General features: G+C 42.5%; 1 protein-coding gene across 1 annotated transcript in view; it reads right to left on the bottom strand.

The window, feature by feature from the left end:
• The window catches only part of FMN2 (formin 2), a 381,705-nt gene that overhangs the window by 317,841 nt on the left and 39,455 nt on the right, over positions 1 to 24,409 (bottom strand). The gene's annotated exons all lie outside the window — the stretch shown is intronic.

Genomic DNA, 24,409 nt, shown 5'->3' with positions numbered 1-24,409 from the left:
GTCTCTGGTTGGTCCAAGGATAGTGAGTTATTTCAGTTGATTGTTCAGAGTCAGTTACAGATCAGTTACTCTTTCCTTCTCACTACTGCATTTGACTGCCTTTAAAAATAAGCAAATTGAGACCTCTAATGATTCTGAGATAGAACTGGGATTGCTGATGTGCCTGTGAAGATGCCCTTGGCAACAGGCATTATGGCATCACCCATCCCTGTTTTCTTTCAGCCTTCACAGCCCACCTTGGCTTCTGCCACTGGAATTGCTCACCATTTCTTGAATGTGTCAAGATCTGTCATAGCCAACCATCCCTCTCAGGCAGAAATCAGTTTTTCTGCCAAAAACAACCTGTGTTTTACACCTTGAAAACTCCTACTTAACCTTCATGTGCCACTTCAAATGCCATCTTTCTAGAGTGAGGCCTTCTTCCATTTACGCAGAAGGAGTTTATTGCTTCATCTGGATTCCCAGAGCACTTTGTATTATCTGTGTCAGCATTTACTGTGTTTGAATTAAGAATTCTCTTTGATGTATCATCTGTCTCCTTCCTATCTCTAATGAGAACATAAATTCTTCTAAGACATGGACTATGTATTTTTTTTTGTTCTGTTTTTTTGAGATGGCATCTCGCTCTGTCACCCAAGCTGCAGTACAGTAGTGTGATCTCAGCTCACTGCAACCTCCAACTCCACTGCAGGGTTCAAGCAATGCTCCTGCCTCAGCCTCCCAAGTAGGCTGAGATTACAGGCATGCACCACCACACCTGGCTAATTTTTCTCTTTTTAGTAGAGACGGGGTTTTGCTATGTTGGCCAGGCTGGTCTCGAACCCCTGACGTCAGGTGATCCACCCTCTTCAGCCTCTCAAAGTGCTAGGATTACAGGCATGAGCCACTGCACCTGGCGGATATTAACACTTCTTGAATCCCTTACTACATGTTAGTTTTATCATAATCTAACAAAAAGTTCATAAAATTTAAATGAGGCAACTTCTGAGCTTAAATTATAACTTCATCTTTTGCTAGAAATTTAGCTGTGAGAAACTTTGGTCCCTGGCCTATAAAATAGTATCATACAGGCTGGGAGCAGTGGCTCGTGCTTGTAATCCCAACACTTTGGGAAGTTGAGGTGAGAGGATCACTTGAACCCTTGAGTTCAAGGCCAGCCTGGATAACATGGTGAGACCTCATCTCTACAAAAAATAAAGAAATTCTCAAGCATGGTGGTGTGCACCTGTGGTACCAGCTACTAGAGAGGCTCAGGTGGGAGGATCACTTCAACCTAGGAAGTTAAGGCTGTAGTGAGCTATCCTTGTACCGCTGCACGCCTGCCTGAATGACAGAGTGAGACTGTCTCAAAAGAAAACAACAACAACAACAAAAAACAGTAAATACAGCCAGCTCAAGGGGTGTTTTCTGAGAACTGTGTGAGACTAAATCAGATGACATATGAATTTTACCTGAAAAGGTCCTGCCATGAATATAATGACAAAAGTGATGATACAAAGGCTCTAGCATCTACTCAGCACCCATTCTATGCTGGGAATCACCCTAGCCCCTTTACAACCCACCTTGTAAATAGCATTAACACTCTGCCTTACCAACTAGGAACCAAGCCCGCAGAGGACAAGTGAGCCGCCAGTGCCAGAAAGCAAGCACCCAGCAAAGCCAAGATCAAACCCAGTTGGGGATACTACCACACATACTCTATAATGTCTTACATCAGTACCTAATGTTTTATCTGATCCTTACCAAAATCTCTTATTTTCCTTATTTTACAGATGAAAATACGAAGTCTCAAATAATTAACTCGCCCAAGGCCGGGCGCAGTGGCTCACACCTGTAATCCAAGCTCTTTGGGAGGCTGAGGCAGGCGGATCAACTGAGGTCGGGAGTTCGAGACCAGCCTGACCAACATGGCGAAACCCTGTCTCTACTAAAAATTAAAAAAAAAAAAAAATTAGCCGGGTGTGGTGACGTATGCCTGTAATCCCAGCTACTCAGAAGACTGAGGCAGGAGAATCGCTTGAACCTGGAGGCAGAGATTGCGGTGAGCCAAGATCACGCCAGTGCACTTCAGCATTGGCAACAGGAGCAAAACTCCATCTCAAGAAAAAGAAAACTAGTTTTCCCAAAATCACAGGGATACAGGGTGAACAACTCAGACTGGGCCACTGGGAAGTTTAGTGGATTGTATTGCCACTGTTTCGTGGCTGTCTCCAATCATCACCGACAGCTCTGAGTCAGGGAGAGGGAGGTGGCGAGTTACAGAGTAGACACTCCACAGGGCTGAAAGGCTGAGAAACGCTAAGACAACGGCGGGTTTCTCCCTGCATGGATCTGCTTAGCAGAGCAGCAAGGGTTCCAGAAATAGAATTTCCTAGATTGGTGCTCTAGCATGACATTAGTTTCTCGAGATGTTATCTCTGCTTAATCCTAGCTCATCCTAGAAGAAGTAGGCACAGGCAACAGGACCACCATGCTGAGGTTCTCCAGCAATTATGAGAACAAGCTCAGGAGGAAGAGAGTTGGGGACGACAGTCTGAGTCTCTACTGTGATGCTAATGCTAGGACAAATTTGGAAACAGAAGCAAAAGGTTAAGCATATGGAACCCACCCCCACATACACACACATCCTCCTCCCGGCACTCTGAGAGTAGAAGAACCAAAGGAAAGAATTAGAGTGGGGTGAATTTCAAACACTATAGCCTTATAAAAGAAAACCAATTTTGAGTTAAGGGAAGAAATGAAAGAAATGTGAGGCTTTTTTTTTTTTTTTTTTTTTTTTTTTAGCTCAGAATATCAAACGGGCCCAGTAGAGAGTAGAGAGATTCAGACTGGGCCCAGAGAAGATAGAAGATCAGGGCTGGATTCCACAGAGGGGAGAATTAAGTGCATTCTGTAAGTGCCAAAGCCCAAGGGTACCTAAACTTAAGAAGGAATAAGAGAAGGGAATATGAAAAGTGTTGATAGCAGGGATTAATTTCCAACAGTGACATGCATTAAAAAGTCCATTGGAGGTCAGGCACGGTGGCTCAGGCCTGTAATACCAGCACTTTGGGAGGCTGAAGCAGGAGGACTGCTTGAGCCCAGGAGTTCGAGACTAGCCTGGGCAACATGGCAAAACCCCATCTCTCTAAAAAAAAAAAAAAAAAAAAGATTAGATGGGCGAGGTGGTGCACATTGGTAGTCCCAGGTACTAGAGAGGTTGAAGTGGGAGGATTGCTTGAACCTAGGAGTTTGTGGCTGCAGCGAGCTATGATCACACTATTGCACTCCAGTCTGGAAAACAGAGCAAGACCCTATCGCTAAAAATAATAATAATAAAGAAAAAGTCCATTGGTCCCTCTGCTTTGCCACACAGACAGTTCTGTTCCTTTAGAGGTAGAACTACATTTTTCAGTGATTCAGTTTTTAAAATTAGGTAGCAAGTCTCAAGCTGAGTGGGCAACATCTAAATGCTTATCATAAAGATTTTCTTAAGCAAAAAGAAACACTGTATGAAACTACATTCACAATTTTCTAAGACTCCTCTCTCTCAGAATCCAGACTTTGCCCAGACTTCACCCATAGCAGAGCCTACATTTTCCCAAAGGTGTTAGCTAAGGTGAGGTTTGAACAATTTGCTCCAGGGAAACACATAGCAAGCAGAAGTAGCACATGTATTAGAGCTGCCTGTTGGGTCTTTTCACAGAAGGAAAAGCTAAAATAAGGGCTCAGCCTTAAGATCTGTCACTAACCACGTATAGCACAGGAAGCAAGCTGGAACTGAGATTCAGATCTGTGACACGCTCTGCTACTTATAGACTAGGGTGCCTAGTTGGTGCTTAGAATGGGAATTGAGTCACCAGTTAGTAGACTACATAGCCGTTATGGCTACAGTTATTATCATCATCATTTAAAAACAAGGTTGGCCTTCACATGCAGCGCTTTGATCTACTGAGCCCAAATATAATTTGATAGAATAAAGTTGAGAATTTCAACAAGTAATTTCTAAAGACCATGTCCTGGCCAGGCGTGGTGGCTCACACCTGGAATCCCAGCACTTTCAGAAGCCGAGGCTGACAGATCACCTGAAGTCAGGGGTTTGAGACCAGCCTGGCCAACACAGAGAAACCCCATCTCTAATAAAAATACAGAAATTAGCCAGGCATGGTGGTGGGCACCTGTAATCCCAGCTACTGGGGAGGCTGAGGCAGGAGAATCGCTTGAACCCAGGAGGCAGAGGCTGCAGTGAGCCAAGATCGCACCACTGCACTCCAGCCTGGGCAACAGAGCAAGATTCCATCTCAAAAAAATAAAAATAAAGACCATGTCCTTAAACCAACATAACAATTGAGACTTAGAAACCAGAGTGTTTATACATAAAGTCCTATAGGTTTATTAAATAAACCAAGGATGGTTTATTAACATACTATAGTTTCTACTACAGATTATTTTCTGAAGCTATGGACAAAGGGGAGTTTCCTGTTAGAATCTATCATCTCTTTGCCTTTGAACATACTTATGAAATGCTAATAAATCTATATGCAGAGCCTGTAAGGATTATTCCAAAGTAGATTTAGGGACTTCTGCATAACAGGCACAGCAGTGCATAGCAAGCATTTTGTGCAAATCAAAACCACATTGAAATACCATCTCACGCCAGTTAGAATGGCGATCCTTGGAGAGGATGTGGAGAAATAGGAATGCTTTTACACTGTCCGTGGGAGTGTAAATTAGTCCGACCATTGTGGAAAACAGTGTGGCAATTCCTCAAGGATCTAGAACTAAAAATACCATTTGACCCAGCCATTCCATTACTGGGTATATACACAATGGATTATAAATCATTCTGTCATAAAGACACATGCACACGTATGTTTACTGCAGCACTGTTCAGAACAGCAAATACTTGGAACCAACCCAAATGCCCATCAATAGACTGCATAAAGAAAATGTGGCACATATGCAACATGGAATACTATGCAGCCACAAAAAATGATGAGTTCATGTTTTTTGACGGGACATCAGTGAAGCTGGAAACCATCATTCTCCGCAAACTGACACAAGAACAGAAAACCAAACACCACATGTTCTCACTCATAAGTGGGTATTGAAAAATGAGAATTCATGAACACAGGGAGGGGAACATCACACAATGGGGCCTGTTGGAAGGTAGGGGGCTAAGGGAGGGATAGTATTAGGAGAAACACCTAATGTAGATGACGGGGTGATGGATGCAGCAAACCACCATGGCACCTGTATACCTACGTAACAAACCTGCACATTCTGCACATGTACCCAAGAACTTAAAGTATGATAATAAAAAAAAAGAGCAGACATTTCAGATTTTAATATTCCTAGATTTGAATAGTTTCTCTACTAATTATTACGACCAGTCTCTTTATAAAAAACACACATAACAAAACCTCCAAGGGCTGTTAAAGGTCAAATGACATGTGTAAAACCCTCAGTGAAATAAAAGCTCAAAAAATGGTGACTACTAGCATTAAACAGGTCATTAGAGGGATTTATTCTGACTTTTACAGGTGAGGCCACACCGTTAGTAAGAGCTGAGAAACAAAACCAGTTTTCGTCGCCTAGCTCAGTACTCTTTAGCTGGATTTTAGTCTCAAATTATTATTAAATGTCATTGTGACCTTAATTAAAGCCTTGACCCAGCAAGGTTGTGAGCAAGACAAGCCTTCCCTGTTTTTCTTGGTCTCATATTGTAAAAACTTCCCTTGTGCTTACAGACATCACTTCTGGTTTATAGTTCAGGAGCATATGGGATAGGCTGATGTCTCGTTTCGTCAATAGTCATTTTCTTCTGTGTACAGAAGAGACTACCCCGTTTCCATCCATGTTATTCGTTGACTATGTCTGATGGATGGCTGACCTCAAACTTCCATTTGCAGTTCATCATATCCATAAGTGTCCAGGATCTTTGTATCCTGATATAAGCTTCTGTACAAGGTTTTGTTCAAAGCCTTAAAAGTGAAAACGTATTTCAATAAGGGTTAATCATTTAGCTAAAGGAGCATATAACCCTTTAGCAATTACAACTTAATTAAAAATCTGTTTTATTTGAAAAGGAGGCTGGGTTATTTTAAAGTCCAGAGACTTTAATGGAGTAAGTGCTGTATCAGAGAAGGGCAAAAAGTACTTCATCAACATTAGCGTTTATACGTATCAGATTGTTTTCTCTAATGTCACTATTACCTTAACTATAACCCACCATATTTATATAAATATAACCATATTTGTTTTTAACTGTACTTAGGAAAAAAACACAAATGCTATTTTCTTGAAAAATCTATAAAGCTTTCATTCCTCTCTAATTTCAAAATTTTACTTCAATTAAAGTATTTTTAATTTTAAAATTTAAAACTCTTACAATTTTTAATTTTAAAATTTTAAACTCTTACAATTAATTTTCCTGTGAATATATTTTGCAGTGGTGAAATTTTAAGACGCCTTCCTGTAACTCCTTAAATTTGGAAATGAATATTCTGAGAATTCTTCTGCATAATTTGAAATGACCAGCAGAGGGCAGAGCTAAAGACTCGACACTAATCCCTGTGCATGAATGAGAAGAAATTTCCTGAGGCTTAGTTCTATTTTTGACTGAAATTCAGCACCTCAGTTGCTATATTTGTTGAGCTTAGAGACATGCCAAGAAGAAACGTCAACTTAATATTCTCTTCAGCACAAATGGAGAAAATAAAAATCAACACTGCAATAAAATAATTTAATGCAGTACAATTGCTAGAATTAACAACAAAAAGAACTGAAACGGTGTGACGTAAATAGTACCTTGCTCATTTTATGCACATAAATGAGGTGCAACTAAATGATGAATCAAATACTTGGTGACAAAGGTAGAGAAAAATATCTGTAAAAATCTGTGAAAAGTAATTTTATCTGTATCTGTATGTGCATTACATAATAACTTCTTAATCTAGAATATAAGCCTTACAGACAAGATGCTTGCAAAAGTTTTCCAAATTTTTCTAGGGCTGTGTGAAACTTTGATAAAAAACAAAAATGGTTATTTTATTCTCTACATTCTGTAAGTCTGATGTTTTACAATCCCTCATATTTCAAAAGCACACTTCAAAAAACATGCTAATATATAAAGGAAGAAGCAAAAAAAAAAAAAAAAAGGAAAGAAAAACCCCAGAATTTAGGCTTACGGGTACAGTACATATTGAATAAGATTACATTTAATATACAGAGTTTTTATTCAGCTACATATCCGGGCATGAACATTTGCGTTTCACATCTCAAATTTTTTCAAGTAAGAACAGCGAAAGTTAAATAGAGAAAATCCTTTTAAGAAATAAAAAGTGGCAATTCCACCAAAAATTCTGTTAACCCCAACTAGAAACCAATTCAGACTCTCAGTCTCTCTCTCTATCAGCTGAGCAGTTTCTCAATTATACACAAGAAGTTAACCAAAGCCATAATGACCAATCCAGGGAAAGCACTTTGCTGTTGAGGCTTGGCTCTGGCACAGCATCTCTCATGAACTGGGCTGTAACTCTTGAGAATTCAAAGGTAGAACCTCCTTTAGGTTAAAGATGAAAAGACAAGAGCAGCTTCCTAGTGAAGTAGCAATATTCACAGAACACACTTTCTAGGGCAAGACTTTCCCAAATCTGGCTCATCAGAAATTCATATTCCCAGGGCTCAGCCTCAGATCTACTCAATCAGAATTTCCAGAAGCAGTGCCAAAGAATTTACAGTTTATTAATATTTCCAGGTAGCACAGTAATAGCATGAGATGAAGCTGCTGACCTAGCCAGGAGGTAGCTAAGGGAGGTCCCTGTAGGTCATCAATAAAAGCAACAGTATCACCCTAGGGTAAAGCGTCTCTTTACCCTCGTGTAACAAGATTGGACTTCGTTTCGAAAATCAGGACCAGGTGCAATGGCTCACACCTGCATTCCTAGCACTTTGGCGGTGGTGGTGGTGGGGGGGGGCGCAGGCAAGAGGATTACTTGGGTCCAGGAGTTCAAGGCTCCAGTGAGCTATGATTGTTCCATTGCACTCCAACCTGGGTGGCAGAAAGAACCCCTGTCTTTAAAAAAGAAAAAAAAATCACTCTTTTGTGGAGATAGAATTAAAGGGAGCAAGAGTGGGGCCATGGAGACTAATTAGGGGGACTATTGCTTGAGACCAAGCTGAAGACTCAGGTGGCTTGGACCACAGTGATGGCAACAGAAAGCGAACAAAGGCCAACAGACTGGCTGTGGAAGGTGGAGAAACGGCACAAGATGTGGAGTCAGCTTCCGTGGGTTAAAATTCCATCTTCTGCCGCTTACAAAACAATGTGACCCTGGGAAAGTTACCCTAAGTCTCCGTTTTCACATCAGAAAATGGAAGTCTGATTAAATTAGTTATTTAAATTCAGACCAATTAATTGAAGTGATCATGTTAAACAGCACAGTGCTTGACCCCTCAGTCAGTACTGATGTTACAACATGAAGAAACAAGAAATAAAAAGCCCCCATTTTCTGTGACTCGCTCCTCCACTCCTGCAAACTAAACCAGAAGAAACCACATAGACCCACTTAGATTCATTCATCTGCATTCACCATGGGATCTAATTGTCCTGTCTTCCATCTTACCAAGAACGTCCACCATTAGTTCTTTATAGATTATCTTCCAAACGAGTCTGAAATGCCCATTCTATCAATGTTCCATTTTAAAGAACAGACCCTATAACGACTGTCAAGTGAAATAACACAATAATGATACTAGATTGGTGTTCACCTACCTGAGGGCAAGTTCTTATGTCAAGTCAAAACAGCCTATAAGGAAAGTGAATATTTTCTTACTAAATAGCAAATCAGGCACTTGACCCTTTACTACATACCATTATTATTTTTTTTTTTTTCAGCTCACTGCAACATCCTCATCCTGGGTTCAAGTGATTCTCCCATCTCAGCCTCCCAAGTAGCTGAGACTAGACTTGTGTGCCATCATGCCTGGCTAATTTTTTTGTATTTTTAGTAGAAAGGGGGGTTTCACCATGTTGGTCAGCCTAGTCTTGAAATCCTGACCTCAAGTGATCTGCCCACCTCAGCCTCCCAAAGTGCTGGGATTATAGGTGTGAGCCACTGTGCCCAGCCATGCCATTTTAAAAATCACTTTGAGCACGGCATATGTAGACCCTATCCTTCAGTTGCACAATTTACACCTGGGAAGATGAGTGATTATAAGTACCAACAGATGTCATCCTCGAAGACCAGCTAATTGATGCATGCAGCTCAAAACTCACCACCTGAGCACCCCTATCTGCAGGGTACTGTGTCAAGTGTTATAGCATTCTAAGGTTCATAATGCAAGATTTCTGCCTCCACCCTTGGCCTGGCTTCTGCTGCCATCTACTTTGAATATGAAAATTGCCTCATTGTCTGAATAACCTTGCTCACACTGGTGATTCCAGCACTTTGGGAGGCTGAGGAGGGAGGATCACTTGAGGCCAGGAGTTCAAGACCAGCCTGGGAAACATACCAGAACCTGCCTCTATGAAAAATTTAAAAATTAGCAGGTTATGGTGGTATGTGCCTGTGCAGTCTGAAGCTGCAGTGACATATAATTGCACCGTTACACTCCAGCCTGGGTCACAGAGCAAGACCCTGTCTCGAAAAGAAAAGACAAGAAAATCACCTCATCATAGTAAAAACATTAGGTGCATTTCAAATATAATACTAAAGAAAAGGTTTCCCCCCATAAATATATATATACCTACTATGTACCCATGACAATTAAAAAATAAAATACAAAAAGGTTTCTCCCCTTGTCTCATGACCCTGGGACCACGGCTCTTCTCCAGCTTCTCTTGCCCATCCATCTTCAGTAAATACAATTGAAATACAATTCATATTTACCAAAACATGAGATAATTTTCCGATTCAAAATAGCTGGGTTCATTATAGTTTTTCATCTCAGTTATATTTTGGCTTTGCACTAGAAGCTTTTTTTCAAAGATACCCTCTTTTCATGCTCCTCAATGCAGTAGGAGCCTCAATACAACCTAAATGGGACCATGAGAAGCTCAGCATCAGAAAACAGTGATGACGACGAAGCCACCATACTCCTACCTACAGGTTTAAATGCAGCTCGCTTGCCAATTCAAAGCTGCGGGGAGACTCTGACGTATTTCTGATCTGCACCCAAAGCCCATCCCATCAGTCTGTGAACAGATCCCAAATGACTCAGTGTCGCCAAGTTTTTCACATGTGGCATCATGGGAACTAAAGTTTAATTTGTCTTAGAAATTGTGGCTCCAATTCGGGTTTGGCTTTGAGCATCTGGTTTCCCCAGGCTGAATATCCCAACTCAACCACCAACTTCTGAGGACTTCCCTCCGAAGCCTCATGTGAGGCCCTGCCCAGCCACATAGACACATTATCTTCTGTCCTAAGAGTGTGTGTGTGTGTGTGTGTGTGTGTGTATGTGTGTATATATATATTTTTTTTTTGAGATGAAGTCTCACTCTCTCACCTAGGTTGAAGTGCAATAGTGCAATCTCAGCTCACTGAAACCTCCACCTCCCAGATTCAAGTAATTCTCCTGCCTCAGCCTCTCGAGTAGCTGGGATTACAGGTGTGCACCACCTTGCCCAGCTAATTTTTTTATTTTTGTATTTTAGTAAAAATAGGATTTCACCATGTTGTTCAGCACAGTCTTGATCTCCTGACCTCATGATCCGTCCACCTCACCTCTCAAAGTGCTAGATATTTAGTGCAAAACTGAAATCCAGTCTCAGCAACTATCATGTCCCCTTCATTTCATCGCACAAAATACAAACATAGGTGACACTTAAAATTCTTGTTTTCAAAGTTCTCATTTCACCATAGTATTTAAAGTCTATGGCTAGGCATGGTGGCTCACGCCTGTAATCCCAGCACTTTGAGAGGCTGAGGAAGGTGAATCACCTGAGGTCAGGAGTTCAAGTCCATCCTGGCCAACATGGCAAAATCCCGTCTCTACTAAAACTACAAAAAAATTAGCTGGGTGTGGTCGTGGGCGCCTAGAATCCCAGCTACTCAGGAGGCTGAGGTAGGAGAATCACTAGAACCCTGGGGGTGGAGTTTGCAGCCAGCCAAGATCACCCCATTCCACTCCAGCCTGGATGACAGAACGAGACTCCACCTCGCTCTTTTTTTCTCATGCAGATTACTTATACTAAGCTCCATCTTGTTTTCAGCTGTCTTACATCTTTCAATCCCTGGTATTTTCTTAAAAGGATCCCTGATATCTTTTTCAAAGATCCCCAAAAATGTCCAGGATTCTTCATAACACGTTCACCTGACCCCGGAAGTCATGTAATTAGTTTGTTAAAGAAATATTTGTTACCCAACTACATTTAATGAATGTACAAGGAACATAAGCCACCAATAATATGAGGAAAGTTAGACTCTGTTTTAAATGAAAGTTCTCCTTTCCTAAAGAAGGCAGTGCAGCACGGGGAGGAGGCGACTGCCCTGAACAGCAGGAGGCTAAGATTCTGGCTCTATCAAAGCTATTTTGGACAGAAAAGTCAGTTCACCTTTTGAGCTCGAATGTCCTCACTTGCCAATTTAACAGAGCTGGGCTATATCAATTGTTAAGGTCTTCTTTAGTTTTGATATATTTATTATCACATCACAAAACAGCAAATTAGTCAAGTATGTACACTGTACAGACACATGGCGTGAAATAATTAAAACAGGAAAATTCTTTCCATATCCTGGGATGGGCTATGTTTGATAGTGTGAATCAGGGACTATCACAAATCAAAAACTTCTGCTAAATGGAAGAGACTGTCCCCCACCCCACAGCATTTAACCTGACAACCATCACACATCAGCTAGTCTATGTATAAAATTCTGTAAATATCAAGAAGTAAAATTACAAAGCACAGAAAAAGAAGTCACTCCCAGGAAAAGAGCAGGCCCATGTAGTCATTTTGCAGACTATACACCCAAAGGAGGAAACAGCTTTGTGTTTCAACACTGCATGGATCTGTGTAGAGGCAAGTTAGGGTCAGAGGTAGCCAGAACTGCAAAACTACAGCTGAAGTTTTTGTGCTGACAACTGAACCTCAAAGCCAGGAAGAAAATGGAACATAATTTTCTTGTGTTTCAGTGTCTTCTGCAAAAGGAAGATAAAAACCATCTCGCCAGGGTTGAAATGAAGATTAAATGAGTTAATCATCGTAAAGTGCTTAAAACAGAGCCTGCTACAGAGAAAGCTTAACGTGTTTTTAAATACTGAAGACAGTTTTGTTTTTTTAAAGCACCAATACAAAAAAACTGACAATGACCTGCAAACTGGTCACATACTGGAATGGGAACCACGATTAGCAAATCATTCACATCCAGAGGAAGGGAAAAGTGGAGAGTAGGCCAGGTGCAGTGGCTCACGCCTGTAATCCCAGCACTTTGGGAGGCCTAGGTGGGCGAATCATGAGGTCAGCAGTTCAAAATCAGCCTGGCCAACATGGTGAAACCCCGTCTCTGCTAAAAACACAAAAAAATAGCCAGGTATAATGCGGGGGAGGGCACCTGTAATCTCAGCTACTCAGGAGGCTGAGGCAGGAGAATCGCTTGAACCCGGGAGGCAGAGGTTGCACCACTGCACTCCAGTCTGGGCGACAGAGTGAGACTCCATCTTTAAAAAAAAAAAAGGAAGAAAAGAAAAAAGAAAGAAAGTGAGTGTAAGCCAATGCAAGCACTCACCTTCACGCAATCTCAATCTTAGTCAGCAGTCCACTCACCAGGCCACAGCCTCAAGCACTTTACCAACTAAAACCAGTTTTTCTGCCCGGTAATACCTGTACACATCCTACAGGTCTTGAGACCTCGAGAATCGTGGCTCCCCTCCTTTCTACCATCCACCCCCTCTGGTCTTCTGACTTTGTAGCCACTCTTGAAACCACTCCTAGGCCAGTATCTTCAATTCCCACCCTCACTAACATTCCGAAGCATCCACCTGGGCAAAGAGCCCACGTGAGCTGGCACAGAAGCTCTTGAGCTAATCATACACGTGAACTGACTTCACCTCCCTTCTCCCACCACACCCTACACCCCTTGTCCCCAAATCTTAGCTTGCTGAAATCTGAACAGCGCTCTCAGCACCCCACTCAAATTCCTCTCCACTAGGGTAGTAGCAGTAGCTTTCAGTCTGAAGCCTACTTGATCTCTTGGCAACATGAAATATCACTTAACACTCCTCCTTTCTTTTTAAAAAATATCTTGCTTTTCTTCCGTCCTTATCATTCTCCTTGCAGCTTCTGTCTCCCAACTGTGTAAGGATTTATGTCTATGTCAGTCTCTTCCTGCTTCCTACCCTGCAGGCACTTTCCAGGGCTTTATGATTTCAAGTTCATCTACACACTGAAGATTCATCAATCTCTCTCCTCCTAGCTTCTCTCTCCTGACCTCAGATACAGATAACTCATTGCCTTTATGCATATATTTAAATAGGTAGCCTCAAATTCAGTAGGATTTTAACGGAACGAATCATCCCCACAACCTGCTCCTCATTGTGAATTTTACACATAGTGAATTGCATCACCCTCTACCCTAGGGCTCCATCCAGAAACCTGGACATCCTCCGTGTCTCTGCCCACTCCCTTACCTTTATATGATCAAGCAAATCCCCAAGGCTTCTCACATCTACCCTCTAAAGCAGTGCTTCTTAAAGTGTGGTCCCCGGAGCAGCAGCATCGACATCAGCATCACCTGGGAAGTTGCTAGAAATGCAGATAATCTGATCCCAATCCAGACCAGCTGAATCAGAAACTCCTCGCTGGGCCAGCCATTTGTGTTTTAACAAGCCCTTCAGGGGATTCTGACTCTTAGAGTTGGAGATTAGTAGGAGTAGCAATACTCCCCAAGTATAATCAGACTCTGCCTTTTTCCATCCCAAATTTCTTTCCGAAATATAAATAAGATTATTTTATTAATTAACTATTGGTATTATGAGAAGAAAATTAATATGTATAATTTGTTAAAAGAATAGCTCCTATTCTTGTACTATTACAACTCCCTGGATATGCGGAAGTCTTTTAAAAGAGAACAAAATATTGTGTGACCACACGCGATTTTTTTTTTTTTTTAGACAGAGTCTCACCCTGTTGCCCAGGCTGAAGTACAATGGCACAATCTCAGCTCGCTGCAACCTCCAGCTCCTAGATTGTAGCAATTCTCTTGCTTCAGCCTCCTGACTAGCTGGGACTACAGGTATGTACCACCATGCCTGGCTAATTTTTGTTTTTGTTGTTTTTTTTTTTTTGTAGAGATGGGGTTTTACCAATTTGTCCAGGCTGACCTCGAACTCCTGACCTCAAGTGATCCGTCCACCTCAGGCTCCCAAAGTGCTGGGATTACAGCCATGAGCCACCATGCTTGGCCCACATGTGATACTTTTTAAAATTAAAAGGATTTTCTACTACCTAACTCCTTCATAGTTGAGGGCACTCTCTGTCTCTCCTGGATTACAGCGACTGTTTCCTCAGCGTCTTCTAGCATCCTAACCACAAACACAGCACACCCCTCAGTCCACACTCCCGTAACACCCAGAATGCTCTCTCTAAAACATGAATCTGACCACATCATACTCCTCCACCTAACCCCCTCCAGCGGCTCCCTACTGCTCCTGAGAATAGGGTCCACTTCTTAAATGTTTCTTCCAAAAGCCTTCACAAAAGCTCCTGGGACCAAGATAGCACCCTCTCTCTTTTTCTCTTGAGATGGAGTCTTGCTGTGTCACCCAGGCTGAAGTGCAGTGGCGCCATCTCAGGTTACTGCAACCTCTACCTCCTGGATTCAAGCGATTCTCCTGCCTCAGCGCACATGACTGCACCAGGCTAATTTTTGTATTTTTTAGTAGAGACGAGGTTTCACCATGTTGGGGAGGCTGGTTTCACCATGTTGGGGAGGCTGGTCCCGAACTCCCAACCTTAAGGGATGTGCCCACCTTGGCCTCCCAAAGTGTTGGGATTACAGGTATGAGCTACCGCACCCGGCCTCAGCACTATTTGTTAAGACACCTCTTCTGCCCCTCCTCCTCTACACTGGGACTCCAGGCTCTGGGCATATACTTGACCACTGAAAACCTCAAAACTCTTCTATCACCCTTCACCAGCCACTGTGCCTCCATGTCTGTTCACCAAGTAGCCCATTTTCACGGTAAGCTACACAAGAACAAGAAAAGGATCTATATTTTTCATAGAAAAATTCCATAAATATTGTGTGACTAGCTGGTGACCACACATGGTCAGAGACAGAAAGAAAAGGTCACAGAATAAATTCACTTTCTATGTATTATGTGAGTATAGAGCAGGGGCTAGCCAGCCCCAACTACAAGCCAAATCTGGCCAGATGCTTGGTTTTGCAATACAAAGTTTTATTAGGAAACGCAGCCATGCTTATCCATGGTGTACTGCCTATGGCTGCTTTTACACCGCAGCAATGGAGTTGAGTAGTTGTGGCAGACACTGTAAAATATTTACTAAAGCCTAAAGTATTTTCTACCTGGCCCTTTACAGAAAAACTTCCCACCCCCTGATCTAGACTAGACAATAAAGGTAATAAAAGGAGAATAAACCTTCTTTCAGATTTCCAAAGTCCAGTACAAATTGGGAGGATAAGAAAAAAAAAAAAAACAAACGCTTTAAACTCCCGGATTAAGTGATGTTTTCTATGTACAGGGTTCCTTCACTTTGCCACAGATCCCCAGCTTTGTACTCCTCCTGGCTCTTGAGAAAAGAAAAAGGAGGTCATAAAAATACAAGTCACAGCAACAGAACTAATTAACATTCAGTGCACCTACAGGAGCAGGACAAGAAAATCATGAAGGAAAAGTTGAGCTGAGTCACCCCTTTTCATAAAAGTCCATCATACACATTCAAAACGAATGCTGCGTCACCCAACACTGTTTGCCAAATGGGTGATTGAAAAAAAAGACCAGTTGTGAAAGTCAAAATGGATATCTAAAACAGCATAATCCTCTTAAAGGAGGAAAAACAAATCAGGAAGAAAGTACCCCACTATAAAAAAGTGTGATTGCCCTGAGTGTGTTGCTTCAAAATCTAAGACTAGAGTCCACTCCTAACTACTCTGGGGAGGTCTGTCAGGTAACACAAGGACACAGCATTACCCTGTTCAAGGAAACTTCCCACAATATTTAATTTGCATTTAGGCATAACAGGGTAAATAGCCAATTACAGTATGTGTAATATATCATCCGAGAGAGCAAAAGCAGACTTAGATGGTTAAAGAAGATGTCTGAGAGGGAATGGCATCTAACTCTCTGTAGCATCCTACAAAAAAGAGTAGAACATAACTGAGAAATAATAGTGGAGAGCAGAAGTAGTGGTCCCCGCAGAGCCCCAGAGGTGAGAAAAAGCAGGGACAATTAGGAAAATTGGTAACACTTCAGCATGGTGAAAGAGTTTGGAAAGGGAAGTGGGTCAGGAAATGTAGAAGTGGGCAAGTGTTGAGAGGCAGAAGTACGACTATGGAGATCCAAAGAAGATGGAGTTTATTCGGACAGAGAAACAATTAAAATGGCATGGGCCAGATGTGGTGGCTCATGCCTGCAATCCCATCATTTTGGGAGGCCAAGGCAGTAGGCTCACTGGAGGCCAGGAGATCAAGATCTGCCTTGGCCGCATAGGGAGACCCCATCCGTATAAAAAAAAATTTTTTTTTAAATTAGCTGGTCATGGTGGCATATGCCTGTAGTCCCAGCTATTGGGAGGCTGAGGTGGGAGGAATGCTTGAGCCCAGGAGGGTAAGGCAGGCAGTGAGCTATGATCATCCAACTGCATTCCAGCCTGGGTGACAAAGCAAGACCCGGTCTCAAAAATTAAAATAAAACAACATGATCAGACATATATCACCAGATTTCTCAATCTTGGCACTACTGACATTCTCTCATGGGTAATTCTTTGTTGGGGGAAAGAGACAGATGTCCTTGTACACTTAGAATGCTTCGTAGTGCCCCAGTCTCTACCCACTAGATGTCAGTTGCACCCCTCTCCCCACTGTGACAACCCAAGTATCTTTGGACAATGTCCAATGTCCTCTGGAGGGCAACATAACCCTGGATGGAGAGCCACTAGACAAGACTGAGGAGACTGGACTGGAAACCAGTAATAGCCAAACCCAGCAAGGTAACGAAAAGGTCAATGTGATCATCCAAGCAAGTGATGACTGAACCTGAAAGGTGATTTTCCCAATCCTCCCTCACACTATGACCTTATAATCTAGGCCTTCATAATCACCTAGAGAGTATTTCATGTCCGTCCTGCACATAACCCTCTTCACTTCTGAAGCCTGTATCATCCAGTGGTAACAGCATCTATCCCTCCTCATCACAGACACTGACGAACCTCCTTGGTACTGCCTTCATATGTCAAGGACTTTACCACATGTTCCTCTCTCTGCTTCTCAATGCTGAGTCTTCCACATTCTATGGGACATTAAGTCCCAGCCAACACCCTGAGCTTCTCAATTCTAATCACAATGGGCCTCAGTCCATCTCCACCATGGACTGGTCTTTGGAATCAGTAGAACACTTCCACCTCTGAAGTCTTAAACACCAGTATCCTTCCTCTGGCCTCAACCACCAATGAATTCATTCTTTCTACATTCTCACTACATCTGGTTATTCTCCACTGTCCTTAAGAACTTTAATCTTCTGATTGATCAACATTCTCTTAACTTAATAGATTTATTTGCTCATGACTTTAGCATACAACCTATGGTTGTATGCAATATCAGTTCCCTTGCCCGCGAAGAAGAGCCACCATCAAGTCCCAAATAATCACAAATTCTAGATGTCAAAAGAGAATGCTCATTCTCTCTGAAACCTGTTCCCTCTTTAGTGTTCTAGCTCTTTAGTAGAGTGATCCCAGAAATGTGAACCAGAAACTCAAAGAAATCATCTGCTCCACTTCCTCACATCCAATCAAATTGCAAGTCCTGTCAGTTCTAAATCCTAAAGATTCCCTATAGCGCTCCTTCCAACCCTACTGCCTCTGTTTCAGTTTAGACACTCTTCTGATCACCTAGATGCTAATGCTAGTTTTCTTCAATCCATTCTCCATCCCGCCACCAGAGTGACATTTTATAAATGCCCATCTGTTTATGGCTTAACTATTCAAAATTATTCAAAAGCACTTCCAGGGTGTCTTTGTTTACATGCCTGGTCTCCGTTCTATGTTTCATTCTCCCGATTTATACCCCAGAAGTACTTAGAAACTGTGCTCACATGCACCCCCATGCCTTTCTATGTGCTGCCCAGTATACAGACTTTTGTGTTTTTTTGTTTTTGTTTTTGTTTTTTTGAGACAGAGTCTCGTTTGATACCCAGGCTGGAGTGCAGTGGCTCGATCTCAGCTCACTGCAACCTCCGCCTCCCAGGTTCAAGTGATTCTCCTGCCTCAGCCTCCCGAGTAGCTGGGATTATGGACATGTGCCAAGATGCCCAGCTGATTTTTATATTTTTAGTAGAGATGGCATTTCACCATGTCGGTCAGGCTGGTCTTGAACTCCTGACCTCAGGTGATCCACCTGCCTCAGCCTCCCAAAGTGCTGAGATTACAGGCATGAACCACCTTGCCCAGCCTACAGACATCTTCTATGGCTGCTCCCCACAGCAAACTCCTACTCACCCCTCAAGTCTTGCCCCAGGCATTATCTCCTGAGTTCCCAAGGAGACCCAGTTAAAAACCTTCCCCTTTGCTCCTCGTACTATAAATATCTCTACCTGGAGCCTAAACACGATTATAACCTGTGATGAGAGCCAAAGGGCATCGAACACTTACTATATGCCCATAGTGTGTAAAATGCTTTATTCATATTAATACTTTCCTCTCACTCAGAAACCACTATATTTATTCCTAATTTTACCAAAGAAGAGACAAACTTTGAGAAATCCAAACATTTACCTAAGTTGCTCCATAATTGAGAAATCCCAGACACTATGACTATGGAGCCCACTTCAAACACTAAGCTCCAATAATTTATTTCCGAGTCTTTATTTCTTTAAAGTGGGCCATAAGCCGGTTCAGGATAGAAGCTTTCTTTTCATCTTTGTGTTCCTAGTAACAGGGCAGGGAGTTGGGGGGCAGGTGTTGGAAGGGAAAGGGGAAGCTGAGAAAAACAAGTGGAAGTCACAATTAAATATGAAGAAGCCGATCTAAACTAGAAGAGGAAGACTTTAAAAATTTCATGAAACGGGAAGAATTCGCTGAAAAATAAGATACCGAGAATACAGGGGGAAAGGTTTGCTTCTTTACCCAAAAAAGAAGATAAGTGGCAATCAAAAACTTTGTTGTGCTGGATGGGAAGTCCTCGTATAAAAAAAGGATAAACGAAATGTAAACTAAACTAAATGGAAGATAATTTTGAGCAAGTGATTGCTTACTAAAAACATAGAATTCGCTGGGCTCGGGGGCTCCTGCCTCTAATCCCAGCATTTGGAAGGTCGAGGCAGATGGATCTCTTGAGTAAGATATCAGCCTGACCAAAACAGTGAAACCCTGTTTCTACTAAAAATACAAAAAATTAGCTGGGTGTGGTGACACGCGCCTGTAATCCCAGCTACTTGGTAGGGTGAGGTAGGAGAATTGCTTGAACCCAGGAGGTGAAGGTTGCAGTGAGCCAAGATTGCACCTTGCACTCTAGCCTGGGCAACTGAGTGAGACTGTCTCAAAAAAACCAACCAACCAACCAACCTACAGAATTCACCGAGGGAAATCCTTGTTTGAGTGGCCTGGGGGTGTGATATTGGAATACTGAGAAGAAAACAAATTATGATATACTATCAGCCTATGCAGTGCAATATTCATATAGTATCCATATGTCTATCAACTTATAGATAAAATATGAACCTTAAAAGCATACCCTAAACATGAAAGTGTGTCTGGTAGAAACTGGGAGGTCGACAGGGCTCAGACTAAATGAAGACAAAAGTGGAGGCTCTAACAGTCTATTACATGGTGAGTAGCACAGCAAGGGGTACGATCTGAATTGGTTGAAACAACAGCAAGAAAAATTATAAACACGTTGTTTAAAAATCAAAGAAGTATTATGAAAGAGAAACTCAAAATGGCAATATTAATTATATTAGAAGGAAGAGGGAGAGACAGGAAGGGGTATAAGGGAGCAAAATCCTCACCTGTGACCACCAGCAGGCAAGAGCAACGTCAATAACGGTGGCTGGGCATGGTGGCTCATGCCTGTTATCACACCACTTTGGGAGGCTGAGGTGGGCACATCACTTGAGATCAGGAGTTTGAGACCAGCCTGGGCAACACGGCGAAACCCTGTCTCTACTAAAACTACAAAAATTAGCTGACCATGGTGGTATTAGTCCCAGCTACTCAGGAGGCTGAGGCAGGAGAATCACATGAACCTGGGAGGTGGAGGTTGCAGTGAGCCGAGATCATGCCACTGTACTCCAGCCTGGGCAACAGAGCAAGACTCTTATCTCAAAAAAATAAAAAATAAAATTTAAAAAAACGCATCAGCAGACATCAACATACAGCAAGTCCACACAGATTATGTGAATTCTGACAAATAAAATCATCAGCTAAAATAATTTTTAAAGTTGGTCTGAAAAATTAGGTATCATTTAAATACCACCTTTAAAATAAAAACAACTTTGAGAATTGATACTGTACACAACATTTCAAAAATAAATATACAGCAAAAAATATATATGTTCTCTTAGTGCTGAAAGATGTGTCAAGGCTTTTGTTGCTTCTCAGGAAAAGATCTGTGTGGGTTTGACCAGACAGCACCAACAAATTTTTCCTGCTCTGGAAAAAAAAAAAAAAATGAATTCAAGGCCAGGTGGAGTGGCTTATGCCTGTCATGCCAGCACATTGGGAGGCCAAGGCAGATGGATCATCTAAGGGCAGGAGTTCAAGATCAGTCTGGTCAACATGGTGAAACCCTGTTTCTACTAAAAATACAAAAATTAGCCAGGAGTGATGGTGCATGCCTATAATCCCAGCTACTCAGGAGGCTGAGGTAGGAGAATCCCTTGAACTCAGCAGGCAGAGGTTGCAGCGAGCCAGGATCATGCCACTGCACTCCAGCCTGGCAGCAGAGTGAGACTCTGTCTCAAAAAAGAAAATAATAATAATAAAATCCAATGCAAATAATAATTTCTGTTTTTCCACTTAAGTCTTCTTTTTGTCTGTGGTGACAATGAATAGAGTATGTTTCATTAGTTTTCTGGGACTGGCTGCTGTTGGTTTTGATTAATTAACTTCTCTTTCAACAGGTTCAAGATCTTATTTCTTGAATTTCTTTTGAACCTGAGTTTTTAATGCCTTCCTTGTCTTAATTTTAGCTTTGCTAACCCATTCACCCAAACCGATGTCCATTTACATACCTATCAAGGAGCTCTTGCCAGTCTGGTAAGCATGGGATCACCACATATTTAGCAAAATCAGCAGATCTGTCAAACCCAAATAAGTCCAGCAACCAAACACATGCATCCAAACATATCCTGCTAGGCAGATATTTAAAGATAAGCTCATGAAGGATTAAGTAGATTTAGAACCACCTACCCCTACAAAAATGCTTGGACCAAGTTTGCTTAACTCTTGGTGATGTGAGTGGATCGTGTAATATCTGCCACAGTTAGGGTTAAAGAAATCCTAGAAGAGTTTGTTAATGAATAATCGACAATTATGTAAGATAAGTGTGGCTGGCTGGAAAACAGCTGCTGGTGCATATGACCCAGAAAAAGGGATCTCATTTTGAAAAAGGCTTGAGATGACTAGAATAGGTTCCAAAAAAACAAAGAAGCCTATCCTCAGACCACTGAAATATACCATGATCTGCAACTCAACAATACAGTCTGCTAAGTAGCAAGCACTGGTATTATCCCTGTTTGCTCTTGCTAGCAGTTCTAACCTTACGTCCTCCTCCTAAAATGGAGCTGTCTTCTCTACCTCAGTGAATGGCACAACCATCCACCCAGCAACTCCAAACCAAGAAGTCATCCTTGATTTCCTTGTGTTCTCTTGTCTGCCACACCAGAAGTTCCATCAGCCATACCTCCAGAATCCACCCCAACCTCCTAGCTGGTCTTCATCTCCCCTGTCCTGTTCCAAGCTACCGCCACCATCTAGAACTAAACTACTGCAATATCCCATCTGCCTTACTGCTACCGCACCTCCCTACACTCAGTCATTCAAAGACCAGGCTGGGGGCCGGGCCTGGTGGCTCATGCCTATAATCCCAGCACTTTGGGAGGCCAAGGCAGGAGGATTGCTTGAGCCCAGGAGTTTAAGACCAACTTGGGATAACGCAGTGAGACCCCATCTATCCCAACAATATAAAAAATTAGCTGGGCATGATGGCTCATGGCTGTAGTCCCAGCTACTTGGAAGAGTGAGGAGGAAGGATCCCTTGAGCCCAGGAGATCGAGACTATGGTGAGCTGTGATTTCGCTACTGCTCTCCAACCTGGGCAACAGAGGGAGACCCTGTCTCAAAAACAACCACCACAAAAAACAACAAACAAACAAAGACCAGGGCAGGTGATCCACATGAAATGTAAGGCAAATATGTTCTTCCCCTGTGTAAAACCTCCCAAAAGCTCCCATTAAAAAAAAAAAAAAGTTAGCGGGGAGCTGGGCATGGTGGCTCATGCCTGTAATCCCAGCACTTTGGGAGGCCAAGGTGGGTGGATCACTTGAGGTCAGGAGTTCGAGACTAGCCTGGCCAACATGGCGAAACCCCATCTCTACTAAAAACACTAGCCAGAAATTGCTCGGACCCAGAGATTGCAGCGAGCTGAGATCATGCCTCTCGGCACTCCAGCCTGGGCAATACAGCAAACCTCTGTCAAAAAAAAAAAAAAAAAAAAAAAAAAAAGCCATATTCCTTCCATGGCTTTCAAGACCCTGCCTATGCTTTGGCCTGAGCCCTTGCTGTCCTCATCTCTTGAAGCTGCAGCTTCCTGTAAGTCACGTTTGTGCTCCCCCAAGGCCCTGTGGACTTGCCCTGGGCACTCCCTGGAATGAGCTTCCCACAGAACTCATCTCACCAGGCCCTAGAGAGGCTCCCATCCACACTCATCCTTCCCTACCCCCTTCACTCCATCATTAGCCCTGTTTCCCTTCACACCACTTATTAGGATCTGAGAGAAATTAATTAGCCCATGCATTTTTAAAAACTCTGTCTCTCTCCATTTTGAATAGAAAACACATTTCAAGAGAACATATTCTCTTGCTCACTAACACATCTCCAGAGCCTAAAACATTACCCGGCTAACAGAATGAACATATTTGGTAAAAATCTGTGAATAAATTAACAGGATCGCTCAAAGCCATCTTTGTCTTTTAAAGTTCTTGACATCTTAATCATGTTAAAATGTAAGAAAAAATGTAAAGTCTTTTCATACTTTCTATAGCACTTGATAAAGCAAAATGTTAGGCCCTAAAAAGGTATAAAATAACAAAAAATAAAATCAAAAGGGTCAGTCGGGCGCAGTGGCTCGTGCCTGTAATCCCAGCACTTTGGGAGGCTGAGGCAGGCAGATCACAAGGCCAAGAGATCAAGAGCATCCTGGCCAACATGGTGAAACTCCGTCTCTACTAAAATACAAAAAATTAGCCTGGTGTGATGGTGCACACCTATAGTCTCAGCTACTCAGGAGGCTGAGGCAGGAGAATCCCTTGAATCTGGGAGGTGGAGGTTGCAGTGAGTCGAGTCTGTGCCATGGCACTCCAGCCCAGAATCAGAGCGAGACTCCATCTCAGAAAAAAAAAAAAAAAAAGTGGCTCACGCCTGTAATCCCAGCACTTTGGGAGGCCAAGGCAGGTGGATCACGAGGTTAGGAGTTCAAGACCTGACTGGCCAACATGGTGAAACCCCGTCTCTACTAAAACAAACAAAAATTCGCTGGGCATGGTGGTTCATGTCTATAATCCCAGCTACTTGGGAGGCTGAGGTAGGAGAATTACTTGAACCGGGACCTAGGAGGTGGAGGTTGCAGTGAGCCAAGATTGCGCCGCTGCACTCCAACCTGGGCTACAGAGCAAGACTCCATCTCAAAAAAAAAAAAAAAAAAGAAGAAGAAGAAAAGAATCAGAAGGGTTGAGTAAAGTAGGCTAATGGATAAACTGCATCAGTGAAGAGACCCAAACTAAAGTAATGGCATACATATGTGGAGAGATGAGAAGGAGAGGAGTGGGAGGTGGGAGAGAGGATCCTTACCAGGGAAGGGAATAAAGTCAGGCCTTGGGGGGGAGAAAGGTTGCCAGTTATGACCTTATTCCCACAGCATGTTCTGTCTCGAAGGGCAACTGAGCTCAAGAGGATTGTTAGTTAGAAATGTTCCCAACAGCTATTTTCTGGAAATCAGCAAAGAGACTAATTATCGAAAATTTCTCTCCCCATAGATAA

Source organism: Saimiri boliviensis, chromosome 14 (genome assembly GCF_048565385.1).
Source record: "Saimiri boliviensis isolate mSaiBol1 chromosome 14, mSaiBol1.pri, whole genome shotgun sequence".
Lineage (NCBI taxonomy): Eukaryota > Metazoa > Chordata > Mammalia > Primates > Cebidae > Saimiri > Saimiri boliviensis.
This window is presented reverse-complemented; position numbering and strand designations above follow the sequence as displayed.